The sequence below is a fragment of the Trachypithecus francoisi genome, unplaced genomic scaffold, assembly GCF_009764315.1.
Source record: "Trachypithecus francoisi isolate TF-2019V2 unplaced genomic scaffold, Tfra_2.0 Lachesis_group14, whole genome shotgun sequence".
In the NCBI taxonomy this organism is placed as follows: Eukaryota; Metazoa; Chordata; class Mammalia; order Primates; family Cercopithecidae; genus Trachypithecus; species Trachypithecus francoisi.
In genome coordinates, this window is record NW_022681459.1 from 30,085,407 (window position 1) to 30,098,914 (window position 13,508).

Consider the following 13,508-nt stretch of genomic DNA (forward strand, 5'->3'; position numbering starts at 1 on the left):
TTCATGGCCGTGGATTGTCTGTGTTTCTCTCATAGTTTGTTGAATGCCGGGGGTCTTTTTGGAGAACAGTGGAGACCAAGATGAATAGTCCTCATGCCCAGAAACAGGCACTGCCCTTCGGACAGGCCCTGGGTGGGTGTGGTCACCAGGTGAGCTGGCTGTGGGCTTGGGGCTGCCTTTGTCCCTGCAGGCACGACAGGCTTCCGATTCTTCCAGCAGTGGCCACAGCCAGCCTGTGCATGGTGTGGGTGCCAGAGTGGCCCTGCCCCTCCTTAGGTGCCAGCAGGCCTTGGATGCTGCGCTGTGCCTGGTGTCTGTCCCTGCCCTCCCTCGCAGAGGGCTGCTGCCTGCTCCTGGCTCCGCCTTCGTCGCAGGTGGGTCCTATACCCTTGGGGTACAGGGCTCATGCCCACTCCTGCCTCTGCTGCCAAACTCTGCCTTATCTCTGGACAGTGGCTTGGGTGGGAGGGTGTCTGAGCCAGGGCAGACCTTGAGTTGAAAATGTTTTCTGCCTCTCCGCGGTGGCTCTTTACCTGGTGGAAGGAGGGAAGGGGCTGCAGGTTCCCCGTCCCCTCACCGTTTTCTCCTTTCCTGCCCTCTGGCAGCTGCCAAACTCGGGGCGGGCAGGGAGGCCTTTGCCCTGCGCTCCAGAGTGCACACAGAGCTCTGTGCACAGTCTGAGAGTTCAACAGAAATGGGAATGAGGAAGGGGGAACTTTCGGGTTTGGAAATGGTTTTCACTCCGAGTTGAAGGCATTGCCTTTTACCTTGAGCAACGTAAAGCTGTTCTGATTGCTGATTCTCTCTGTATGGAAGGATCCTCTCGGGCAGTGTCCAGGATCTTATGGCAGGAATGACATCTCCAGTCCCCTGTGCCCCTCTGGAATTTTGCCCATCCAGGGAGTCCCCCGGGGGACTGCTGGGGAGGTAGCTGCCATGTGACTGACAGGTTGAGGGGGCTCAGGCTTGGCCTGGGTGCCATGTTGGAAGGAAGCCCAGGCTGTGGGGACAGGCCATGCAGGTGTCCTGTCTGCCAGCTCGTGCTGACCACCAGCTACACACAGGTGAGCCTACAGGCATCTCAAGCTACCCCAGCTGATGAGCAGAGCAGAGCCCAGCCGCCCGTGAGCCCCGCTCCAGACACAGATGTGTGAGCAAAATAAATGTTGCCACTGTCTGAAGCCACTTTTCTGGTTGTTGTTGTTGTTAAACTGGCTTAGTGCCTGAGGGGGACTCTGTGGCCGCTTCTGTCATGTCATGTGGGGCCTTGGCATGGGCCGTGCCCGTCGTGTGCCGGGCATGCACTGGGCCATGTCAGCCCTGCACCAGCCTTCCTGGGGCCTGCCGTGGACCCACGCTGCCCGCCGGTGACGCCGGCTCTGGATCCAGTCACTGAGCGGCGGTGTCAGATCCATAAAGAAGCAAAGTTTGGGGGAGCTTGGAAGGGAGTGGGCCGTCCCGGGCCTCTTCACCCGATGCTGACGCCACCTGGGTGTGAGCCAGCAGAGAGGGCTGTGCCCCAGGTGTGGCACTGTGGGCAGGAGCTGCCCACTCAGGCTCTGAAGTCTTTGAGTCGTTCTCTCCCAGTTCAGGCTTCCCTCCGGCGGCTTCCCTCCGGCGGCTTCCCAAAGCTTTGATGGAGCTGTCCTGAGTCATGTGCACATCCTTGCTAGCTGCAGCCTGAGGAGACACCGAGCACACGGTTCACATTTCTAAAATGATGCTGTAATCAAGTATGTTAAGCTAAATCTTTTTTTTTTTTTTTGAAATGGAGTCTTGCTTCGTCACCCAGGCTGAAGTACAGTGGCACGATCTCAGTTCACTGCAACCTCCGCCTCCTGGGTTCAAGCAGTTCTCCTGCCTCAGCCTCCCAAGTAGCTGGGATTACACCCATGTGCCACCACGCCCAGCTAAGTTTTATATTTTTAGGAGAGATGGGGTTTCACCATATTGGCCAGGCTGGTCTCGAACTCCTGACCTCAAGTGATCCACCCGCCTCGGCCTCCCAAAGTGCTGGGATTACAGGTGTGAGCCACTGCTCCTGGCCAAACTAAATCTTAAGAGAACACTTTTAAAATGTTATTTCAGTGCCAGTAGTTGCTTCAATTAAGCGCTCACTGGTTAAAAAGAATGTCACTGATACTACCTCTGTCCACCGCCCGACAGTGGGTCCTGGCCTGGGCTCTTTGAGGTCCACCTCCAGCTGAGCCCCACCGAGGCCTCACTGTCCCTACTGGCAGAAGCCAGCTGATATGCCCCTGAGCTGAGGGCTGTCGAGGATTTGGTGGTCCAAGGCGTCCCTGGACTCACTGCCTGCCAGGCAGGGACAGTCCCTGCAGTGGAAGAGGCCCAGCGTTCCTCAAATGCAGTCTTTAGGACTTTAACAGTGGCTGGTAATTGGCTGCACCTGTGTCCCTGTGAGGGCGCCTGCCAAGCCTTTGAAGCCATGTGTTGTCTTAGGCGGGCCGCATGTCTTCTTGCACTGCTGTTTCTGCTAGACATTTGCTCACATCCTTTTTTACATTTTTAAACAAATAGCACGAATATGAACTTGAGCTTGGACCAAGACAGTAGTTCTGAGCTCAGTGAAACTCACAGCACTAGGGTGAAGTCACTGGGCACGGCAGTCTCTTGCTGACAGCCTGTGCTTTTATTTGACATCATCTTTTCATCTGGCTCCTGCTGTCACTCTCTTGCTGGTGGGTTTTGTAAGCATTGGTACTTTTCAATGATCCCTTCTGGAAACCAGCCCCCGCCTGAGCTTTCAGGAATGTATCTGTTACCACCACTTTTCAGCAATTCTTCCTGCTCCCTTTGCCAAGGTCTGTTTCTCCAAGATTGGAGGGGGTCATTTGAATCAGCCCAGATGCTTTCAGCAGCGAACAAGAGGCCCCAGCACCCGGCTTCCGCCCCAGGAGGGTGTTGGTTCTCTGGCATCTCTGTGGCCATGGGGTGCCACCGTAGCAGCCAGGGCCACACACTGCTTATCGGGGCCCCACCGGGGATGCTGTTGCTCCCGGCCCTCTCAGCAGAGCCCTGGGACCCACCCTGTGTGGACTGCTGAGGACACATGCCCACCCAGACTAGTGACTGGCCAGGGAATGGCATGTACCCGTCGGCTTCTGTCGACTGAGGTCAATCCCTAGTCCCCATTCCCGCCCTCCCATCATCATGGCTGTGGGAAGAGGCAAGGAGACCTGAACTGTCAGGAATGAGGAAGGGGATGGATGCCGAGGAGATTGACATCCATGACCGTGGGTTTCCTCCTTCCCCTACCTCGAGGGCTTTGGCAAGATTAGGCAAGTATGTAAGGAGAAGGAGTGGGCCTGGCTTCCCTGAAGCTGAGCAGTCAGGGCCTGAATGATTTGAATGGGAGCCAAGTAAACCCCATGGCCCCACATGGCAGAGTCTCTGCATGGAATCCAGCCTGGGCTCATGAGCCTGCTGCCTCACAGGCCTGGCACAGCGGTGCCTGCTAATTCCTTGCCTCTAGTGGGTAGGGGACTGATGGGTCCTGCTGATGGCAGCAGCAGGCCATCTTTAGAGCAAAGTTGGAGCCGAGTTCAGGTGCTGTCACAGCCCGACTGGGTGTGCACACACTTGGGGCAATGCTGACACGCCAGTCCCTTGCCACCTCGGCCCCCTCTGGACTTTGGGCACTGATAAGCATAGGAGGAAAGCCAAGTGGGGACTGAGGGCAGCTTGGTGCTGGCCTGAAGGCACCCTTGGCACCATGAATGGCAGCAGGAGGCAGACAGGTTCCTGGGTGGAAGGGGGCAGGTCCTTGGTGAGGCCCCACCTTCAGGCCAGGAATGGCTTGAAGGCTGGGGGCAAGGCTGCCAGTCCTGTGGACTGGAGTGGGAACTTGCGGTGCCTTTTTCAGGCCTGCCCATGGCCTCTCTTGGACCAATTGGCACAGCATGCACCTCCTCCCCATTGAGGCCCATAAAAGCCCCAGGCTCAGCCAGAGCTGAGCAAATGTTGGGATGACCACCTGCAGACAGGAGCAACCTACTCTAGGACCCCTCTTTGCTGAGAGCTACAGAGATGGAGCGATGACAGGGAGATGATGGGACGACCAGCTGCAGAGAAGTGCTACCCTCTCTACTGATAGCTGAACACTTGTTGGGATGACTTGCCTAACAGAGAGGAGCTACCCTTTCTGCTCGGAGCTGAACAGACGTTGGGACACCCTGGCTGCAGAAAGGAGCTGCCCTCCCTGCGGGTTTCCTCAAAGCTGTTCTATCACTCAATAAAACTTCTCTTCATCTTACTCACTCTCCACTTGTCTGCGTACCTCATTCTTGGATGCAGGACAAGAACTCAGGACCTGCCAAATGGCAAGGCTAAAAGAGCTGTAGCACAAACAGGGCTGAGATGTGCCCTTTGCTTGCCACATTACAGGTTAAGCGAAGGAGAGAAGAGCTGCGGCCCTTTGGGGAACCGAGACCTGGGAGCTCCCCAAGCCAGGGCTGTGATTCCCTCTTTGGGGCCCTGTGGTTCCTGGTGTCTCTAAACTTTTGGGCACCACCGTGTTCCCCAGTGCCACACTGTGGAAGCTGCTTGCAGTATGCTTGGTCTGGCTGATGCCTCACAGGGAGCCAGCATCTAGAGCTGCTCGCCATGCCGAAGCAGCTGGCATGTCTGCACCGTGGCCAGACCCCACACGCTCACACATGCCTCACCATTCCATGCCTGACTCGCCCTTGGCAGGCATGGGACCCAGGCCTGTAGTGTGAGCCGAGGGCAGCCTGCCAGCCCAAGTGGGTGAAATGAGCCCAGCAAGCCTGAGCCAAACTCGGGCAAAGGCCCCCCAGCCACAAAGGTTTTGGCCGGAAAAACGACACCCCAAACATCCCATAACACGATGGCATTTTCTCCTCCAGTTTGCGGCACTTCCCCGTCTCCCCGTGCTGTGATGTCTGCGTGCAGCTCAGCGTCTGTTCGAGCCCGTCTGTTGTCTGTTCACATGCTCCCGTCATCCTCCTGTGTCTGTGAAGTCTTAAACCTTTAGTTAAGTCAATACATGTCTGGTGAGATGCAATTCTCTATTGTGTTCACTCAACTAAGACTCGCTGACATGTCTTTGTTGTTATTCCACATTACATACATTCTACATATTTCTAAACTTAAAAAAATAATGTAGCTGGACGCGGAGGCTCACGCCTGTAATCCCAGCACTTCGGGAGGCTGAGGCAGGCGGATCACAAGGTCTGGAGTTCGAGACCAGCCTGGCCAGCATGGTGAAACCCCATCTTTACTAACAATACAAAATCAGCCAGGCCTGGTAATGAGCGCCTGTAGTCCCAGCTATTCAGGAGGCTGAGGCAGGAGAATCTCCTGAACCCGGAAGGTGGAGAGGTGGAGGTTGCAGTGAGCTGAGATGGCGCCACTACACTCCAGCCTGGGTGACAGCAAGACTCTGTCTGAAAATAATAATAATGTTAAATAAATAAAAAAAAAATGTAGGGAACCTTTAAAAATCCTGAGGAGATAGCCCACAGACCACTCCTGGTCCATCTTGACCACTGATGCTGCCCTTATGAAGGCCAGGTGTGCACTCCTGGGCGTGGGCCCAGGGAACCTGCGATTTTGACCCTAATGGGGACCAATCTGCACAGCTGAGCTAGCCTCTCTGCAGTCCCTGTCCCATCCACAGCAAACCCCCTTTCTTATCATGGTCAAGGGTTTGGTGATGCAGCTCTGAGCAAGTCCTGCTGGCCTGGAAGGCTCCTCTGTCCTCACGATGTTGTGGCCTCTGCTGCAAGAACATCTGTCAGGAGACAGTGAGGACCTCCACAACTGTGGGCTCACTGGGTCAAGAGCATTAGTGCCCCCACCCAGGGGCTGACCGAGACCCTGTGTCGTGGGCATGTGTCCCCGGCTAGGAAGTCCTGAGCCAGCCAGGGTACTCCTGCAGGAGACAGCACCAGCTGAACCACAGCTTGGCCTCCGGGGAGCACTCACAGGCCACGAGGTGGTGGCACTTGTGGCTGCTAAGAGCGTCTGCCCCAGAGAGGGGCTGCGTCTGAGTGCTCACCAGCGGCTCCAGAGCCTGCCAGGCTCAGCAGACAGACGGTATGGTGCCCCGGATGGGTGCGCGGCCCCAGGCACAGGTGTGCACCTGCTGACTGTGCGGAATTGTGACTCTTAGGACACTTCCATAACAATGACTATTTTGACTGCATCGAGAATGACTAGCCTCGGCCACTTCCCCTGCATTTTGCATGGAGCCCAGGGCCCGGCTCACTCCCATTGTGACTGTGTGAGACTCTCGCAGAGAGCCAGGGGAGGTGGCAGCTTGAGATTGCTGCAGCGGGGACAGTTGGCATTTAACGTCACTCTTGAAGATCGTTTGTGAGAATTTGGGTGTTTGGGGTTTTTAGTATGGCCTCAGATTGAGTTGTCAGTGCTACAGCTCCAGAGCTGAGAAGTTGTATGTGCCACCCCACACAGGTGGATAGGCCCATGCTCTGCCCTCCCTGAATCTCACTCACTGTGTCCCTCTCCTGGCTTCTCTCCTGCCTCCCTGCTCAACAAGCTCCTAGAGGCTCCCCGAATATTGTCACTCCCTGGAGCCGCAGAGACCCCCACAGCTCCCTGCTTGGCGCTCTCCTCTGCAACCCGCACGAGCTTCCCCTTCTCCAGTTCCTGATGCACACCCCTGCCCTCTGTAGGTGCTATGTACAGGGCCCTGCCAGCCTCCGAGGCCCACAAGGGCTTCTGGTTCAGGAAGGCTCTGTGATTACCTCAACTCCAAACCCTCCCCCAGCCCCAGGCAGCATGCTGGCACCCTAGCATCTCAAGAACACCAAGTGCCGTTTCCTGGAAGAGTGAATGCCATTTTGTCAAGAGTAAGTTTCCACATCTCTGGCCTGTGATTGACTGACTTGCTTTTGAAGTCGTTCAGGAGAGGTCACGCCCATCCCCTTCCTCTACCCGCTGGCCTGCCCTGTTTCACTTGGCTGCATAGTGGGAAAAGGGAACTTTTCCACCGGCCCTAAGCAGAGCCTGCTCTCCAGAGACTGGCAGAAAATCAAGTGCCTGGGGAGAGCTGGGTGGAGGGAAAGCCAGAGGCTCCCTTGAGGCCCTGTAGAAGGAGTGCCTTCCGATCGCTCTGGGAAGCCCTGCCCTTTCCTCTTCCCACCTGCCTCCCTGCCAGCGTAGCAGCAGACCTGCAGGAACAATGCCGCCATGGGGCCCCGAGTGTCGGGGACGTCCCAGGCCAACACCACAGCCCAACACGGATGCCACCAGCCTGTGGAGAAAAGCCCTTATTAGTGTCCACAGCGACTCTGTCTCCATCCTTTAGGTGGCTCAATGCCAGGGCAGAATTCAAGCCATTGCTGAGATGCCCAGAGACCAAGAACATGAAGCTGGGCACATCATAATTTCCAAAACAATGTTGTAAAAGAACAAAGCTGTAGGACCCATACTTTCAATTTCAAAACTTACTACGGAATTACAGTAATCAAAACAGTGTGGTACCACCCTAAGGCCACACAGATCAATGGAATAACGCTGAGTCTAGAAATGAGCCCACATATCTGAGCAAGGGTGCCGGGCCATGCCACGGAGGAAGAATTGTCTCTTCAACAAAAGATGCTGAGACAGACAGACATCCACAAACTCCCATGTTAAACCATCTACAAAAATTGACCAAAAATCGATCAATGAGTTAAATCTATGCAGATCTTAGAAGAAAACATAGGGGTTTATTTCCACGAACCTTGGATTTGCCCATGAATATGACACCCAAAGCATGAGCAACTGGAAAAAAAAATAAACAAATTTTGACTCCACCAAAACTAGAAACAGCTGTGCATCAAAGAACATTAAGAAAGTAAAGAGACTGGGACCAGTGGCTCATGCCTGTAATCCCAGCACTTTGGGAGGCCGAGGTGGACAGATCACTTGAGGTCAGGAATTCAAGACCAGCCTGGCCAACATGGTGAAACCCTGTCTCTCCTAAAAATATAAAAAATTAGGCCAGGGCCGGGCGCGGTGGCTCAAGCCTGTAATCCCAGCACGTTGGGAGGCCGAGACGGGCGGATCACGAGGTCAGGAGATCGAGACCATCCTGGCTAACACGGTGAAACCCCGTCTCTACTAAAAATACAAAAAAAACTAGCCGGGCGAGGTGGCGGGCGCCTGTAGTCCCAGCTACTCGGGAGGCTGAGGCAGGAGAATGGCGTAAACCTGGGAGACGGAGCTTGCAGTGAGCTGAGATCCGGCCACTGCACTCCAGTCCGGGCGACAGAGCGAGACTCCGCCTCAAAAAAAAAAAAAAAAAAAAAGAAACCCTGTCTCTACTAAAAACTACCAAAAAAACTAGCCGGGCGAGGAGGCGGGCGCCTGTAGTCCCAGCTGCTCGGGAGGCTGAGGCAGGAGAATGGCGTGAGCCCGGGAGGTGGAGCTTGCAGTGAACCGAGATCGCGCCACTGCACTCCAGCCCGGGCGACAGAGTGAGACTCCGTCTCAAAAAAAAATTAGGCCAGGCACAGTGGCTCACACCTGTAATCCCAGCACTTTTGGGAGGCCGAGGCGGGTGGATCACAAGGTCAGCAGTTTGAGACCAGCCTGGCCAACGTTGTGAAACCCCATCTCTGCCAAAAATACAAAAATTAGCCGGGTGTGGTGGTGTGTGCCTGTAATCCCAGTTCCTGGAGAGGCTGAGGCAGGAGAACCGCTTGATCCTGGGAGGTGGAGGTTGCAGTGAGCTGAGATCGTGCCACTGCATTCCAGCCTGGGAGACAGAGCAAGACTCTGTCTTTAAAAAAAAAAATTAGCTGGGCGTGGTGTTGGGAACCTGTAATCCCAGCTACTTGGGAGGCTGAGGCAGGAGAATCTCTTGAACCCAGGAGGTGAAGGTTGCAGTGAGCCAAGATCACACCATTGCACTCCAGCCTGGGTGACAGAGTGAGACTCCATCTCAAAAAAAAGAAAAAAAAAAAAAAGGTAAAAAAATAACCTATAGAATGGGAGAAAATATTTGCAAGTCTTATGATAAGGGTTTAGTATATTGAATATCTTCTCCCAAAAAATAACCAGCAGGAACATGAAAAGATGTTCACTCAACATCACCAATCATTAGAGAAAGGCAAATCAAAACCATAATGATGTAGCAGGACAAGCCACAGACAAAACTCCTCAGACACCAGATTAAAGAAGGAAGAGGTTTTTCATTCGGCCGGAAGTGTTGGCAGACTCGCATCTTCAGAGCCGAGCTCCCCGAAGACAGAGTTCCTGGCCCTTTTAAGGGCTTGCAACGCTAAGGAGTTCCACGTGCAAGGGTCGTGTACATGTGATTAGAGTGGGGATTAATCTTTTAACCTCAGGCCTGGTCATCAGTGGCACCGGCTGGTCTTGCCACTGACTTCATTCCTGTTGTTTTTCAACTTTTATTTCCTCCTCCTCCTCAGAGACAGGGGACAGTAAGAGAAATGGCTTCTCTCCTCATTCCGCACTTTGAGAACCTCACTCACTAGTGGGAGTTTCTCACTCTCATCTTCACTACCCAGGTCTTCCTGCCAGTTCAGTTCCATTGACTCCTAGAGTTACATACTCTGTTTTCTAACAGGGGCTAATCTGCATCTTTTAGGTCCAAACAGGTGAACCAGGTGTCCTCAGCTGGCAGCAACCCCAAAAATGTGTCAATAGTCTTTTTGGATAAGCGGGCAACTGGGGCAGTTACTACCAAATGTTCAGCACCAGGAACTACAAGAAAATCAGTGTCTTTACCCCCGACTGTCATCCTCACCATAGGCTCTTTGGCGGCACTTGAGCCCGGTCCCCCTCAGTCCAATAACCCTTCTGCCAGGTTGAGCAGGGCCCCTTCCTCCTTGTCTGGGGCCTCCTGCTCTGAGTAACCTTGTTTTTTTTTTTTTTTTTTGAGACAGAGTCTCGCTCTGTCACCCAGGCTGGAGTGCAGTGGCCAGATCTCAGCTCACTGCAAGCTCCGCCTCCCGGGTTTACGCCATTCTCCTGCCTCAGCCTCCCGAGTAGCTGGGACTACAGGCGCCGCCACCTCGCCCAGCTAGTTTTTTTTGTATTTTCAGTAGAGACGGGGTTTCACCGTGTTAGCCAGGATGGTCTCGATCTCCTGACCTCGTGATCCGCCCGTATCGGCCTTCCAAAGTGCTGGGATTACAGGCTTGAGCCACCGCGCCCAGCCGTGTTTTTTTTTTTTTTTGAGACAGAGTCTCGCTCTGTCACCCAGGCTGGAGTGCAGTGGTGCAAACTCGGCTCACTGCAAGCTCCCCCTCCCGGGTTCATACCATTCACCTGCCTCAGCCTCCCTAGTAGCTAGGATTGTGAAACCCCGTCTCTACTAAAAACACCTTGTTTTCTTTTTAGCTGAGGGTATTTGTTCTTCTAATGTCCTATTTCTTTACAATAAGCACACTGGTTACGCTGCAAACTCTGACAACCAGGCTGAGTTTCTTTCCCAGGGCCCCCCACTTCCCTTGCCTCTTTGGGGGGACCCCTGATTGCTGCAGCTAGCAGGTTGGCATTTCGCCAGGCCTGATGTTCACTCTCTGTGTGGTTTTCCTTATGGCTTCCTGCGTCCCTGTTTACAAACACTTGGTTAGCGATTTCTAATAACTGATGTATTCATCCCTGCAAACCCGCCTGTTTCTGCAGTTTTCTTCTCATGTCTTCTGCGCTTTTACTAAAGCCATGTTGATCATGCGCTGATTTTCAGGGCTATGGGGATCAAAGGGAGTATATATACGATAGGCCTCACACAGTCTCTCGTAGAATTGTGCTGGACTCTCTTCTTTTCCCCGAATGACCTCAGAGACCTTGTTAACATTTGGGGCCTTCTGGACTCCCTCTTTAATCCTTCCAAGAGAGCTTCCCTGTCTCAGTTCAGCCTTTGCATATCCTCTCTCTTTCGTCTGGGTCCCACTGGGGGTCGGTTCTTGGGAACTGGGTCCTCATACTCTTGGGGGTTTTGGTAATCAGCCGGTGCATGTTCCTCTAGCCACTTAGTCGCTGCGTGGAGCACTCTCCGCCTTTCATCTATTTTTTTTTTTTTTTTTTTTTGAGAAGGACTCTCGCTCTGCCGCCCAGGCTGGAGTGCAGTGGCCGGATCTCAGCTCACTGCAAGCCCCGCCTCCTGGGTTTACGCCATTCTCCTGCCTCAGCCTCCCCAGTAGCTGGGACTACAGGCGACCGCCACCTCGCCCGGCTAGTTTTTTGTATTTTTTAGTAGAGACGGGGTTTCACCGTGTTAGCCAGGATGGTCTCGATCTCCTGACCTCGTGATCCGCCCATCTCGGCCTCCCAAAGTGCTGGGATTACAGGCTTGAGCCACCGCGCCCGGCTCATCTATGTTAAAGAGGAACATGAGCAGCTGGTGGCAATCAGCCCAGGTGGGGTTATGGGTCTGGATAAGTTTGGAGCAAATCAATTAGAGCTTGTGGCTTTTCCTATAGGATGGGGTATTGTTGGTCGGCAGAGGTGAAGGGCTGGTACACAAAAACACACCTCTCCACCATCTGCCCATCCTCATCTATCCCAGGATACCGCTGCTCTCTCAGGGGCATTTGTACCCAGTTTTGGGTCGTAAACGAGCTGCCAAGGGAGGGGTTTCTCCCGAGACTTCACCTCCTCTCTCGTCTACTCTGGGTGGCCTTGAGATATGTTTGTCTTGCGGAGGCGCAAGCACTGTGGGCTCAAGAGGGGGCAGCCTCTCTCCCTGGTAAGGGGAGGGCACCACTGGGATCACTGGTGCCATCTCCTGCAATGGGTCTTCTGGTGCTGCGTTGAACAGAACTTCAGGAGTTGATTTCCCTCGGTGAGGGGAGCGGGATTCTCCCTTGGCTATCTGTCCCTTTCCTAACTAGCCCTGTGCTGCCTGCCTGCTTAGCCACTGTGGGGGGTCTAGCACCAGCTGTAACCAAGTGTCTATGTATGGGAACTAGTCTAGGTATCCCTTACCAGTTACTTTGTGCCACACCTTAGAAACAAGGGACCTGTCCAGGCTTCCTTCTGATGGCCAACCCACTTCTAATGCTGGCCAGTCTAGTTCACACAAAGTTCTAAGTTTCCCTGGTGTCATAGTAACCCCACAGTCTCCACTAGATCCCTTCCTAGAATTTTTCAACATAGTTCCTAGCGGAGTGGGCTCACTTTGTGTCTGACCCATGTTTCTTTGAAATAAAACACCACACACACCGCAGAACGAAGAATGGGCAAAAAGGATCCACATGCACTTCTTCAGTTTACACCAAACCAGGATAAAAACCAAAATCAGAGTATCCAGTAATCCAAGCCACATCAAAACCAAATCCAAAGTATCAAGCAATTCAGGTTAAGTCAAAAACCAAAGTGCCGGTACAGGCACGCCGTGGGTGATCAGGCCACGCTTCCACTCAAATGGAGTGGGCAAGTTCCCAAGACCAGTCTTACCTGGTTTCAGACGTCCGGACTTACAGCGCCAGCTCCTTCCCGGTGTTCAGCCTCTGCGTTGATCCTCCGCGCTGGTCTGCTGGGCGCTGCTCTGACGAGACGTTCCACCGGGGCAAATGCCTACCCGGGAGCGCTCTCAGGATCCGCGTGGCTCAAGCTGGCCAGACGCCCCACAGGGATGTTCCACAAGGCAGGCCTAAGCGGCCTAAGGGGCTGCCTCGACTGTGTTAATCACCTCGCTTCCCGGTCAGGGAACCAAGAAATGTAGCAGGACGAGCCGCAGACAAAACTCCTCAGACACCGGATTAAGGAAGGAAGAGGTTTTTCATTCGGCCAGGAGCGTCAGCAGACTCACGTCTTAAGGACCGAGCTCCCCGAAGAGAGTTCCTGGCCCCTCTAAGGGCTTACAGCGCTAAGAGGTTTCACGTGAAAGGGTGATGATCGATTGAGAGCACATGTGGTTAGAGTCGGGGGGCGGGGTTAATCTTTTAACCTCAGGCCTGGTCATCAGTGGCACCACCTGGTCTTGCCACTGACTTCATTCCTGTTGTTTTTCAACTTTTACTTCCTCCTCCTCCTCAGAGACAGGAGACAGTAAGAGAAATGGCTTCTCTCCTCAATGAGACACCTCTTGATATACACTAGCATGGCTATCATAATTTAAAACAAGAAAATAACAAGTGTTGATTAGGACCTGGAGAAACTGGAACCCTCGTGCACTGTTGGTGAGAATGGAAATCGGTGAGACCGCTGTGGAACACAGCTTGATGGTTCCTCAAAAAATAAACATGGAGGCCGGGCACGGGGGCTCACACCTGTCATCCCAGCACTTTGGGAGGCCGAGGCAGGTGGATCACCTGAGGTCAGGAGTTCAAGACCAGCCTGGCCAACATGGTGAAACCCCCATCTCTACAAAATACAAAAATTAGCCAGGCAGAGTGGCACATGCTTGTAATCCCAGCTACTCAGGAGGCTGAGGCAGGAGAATTGCTTGAACCCAGGAAGCGGAGGTTGCAGTGAACTGAGATTGTGCCATTGCACTCCAGCCTGGCAACAGAGCGAGACTCCATCTCAAAATAAATAAATAAATA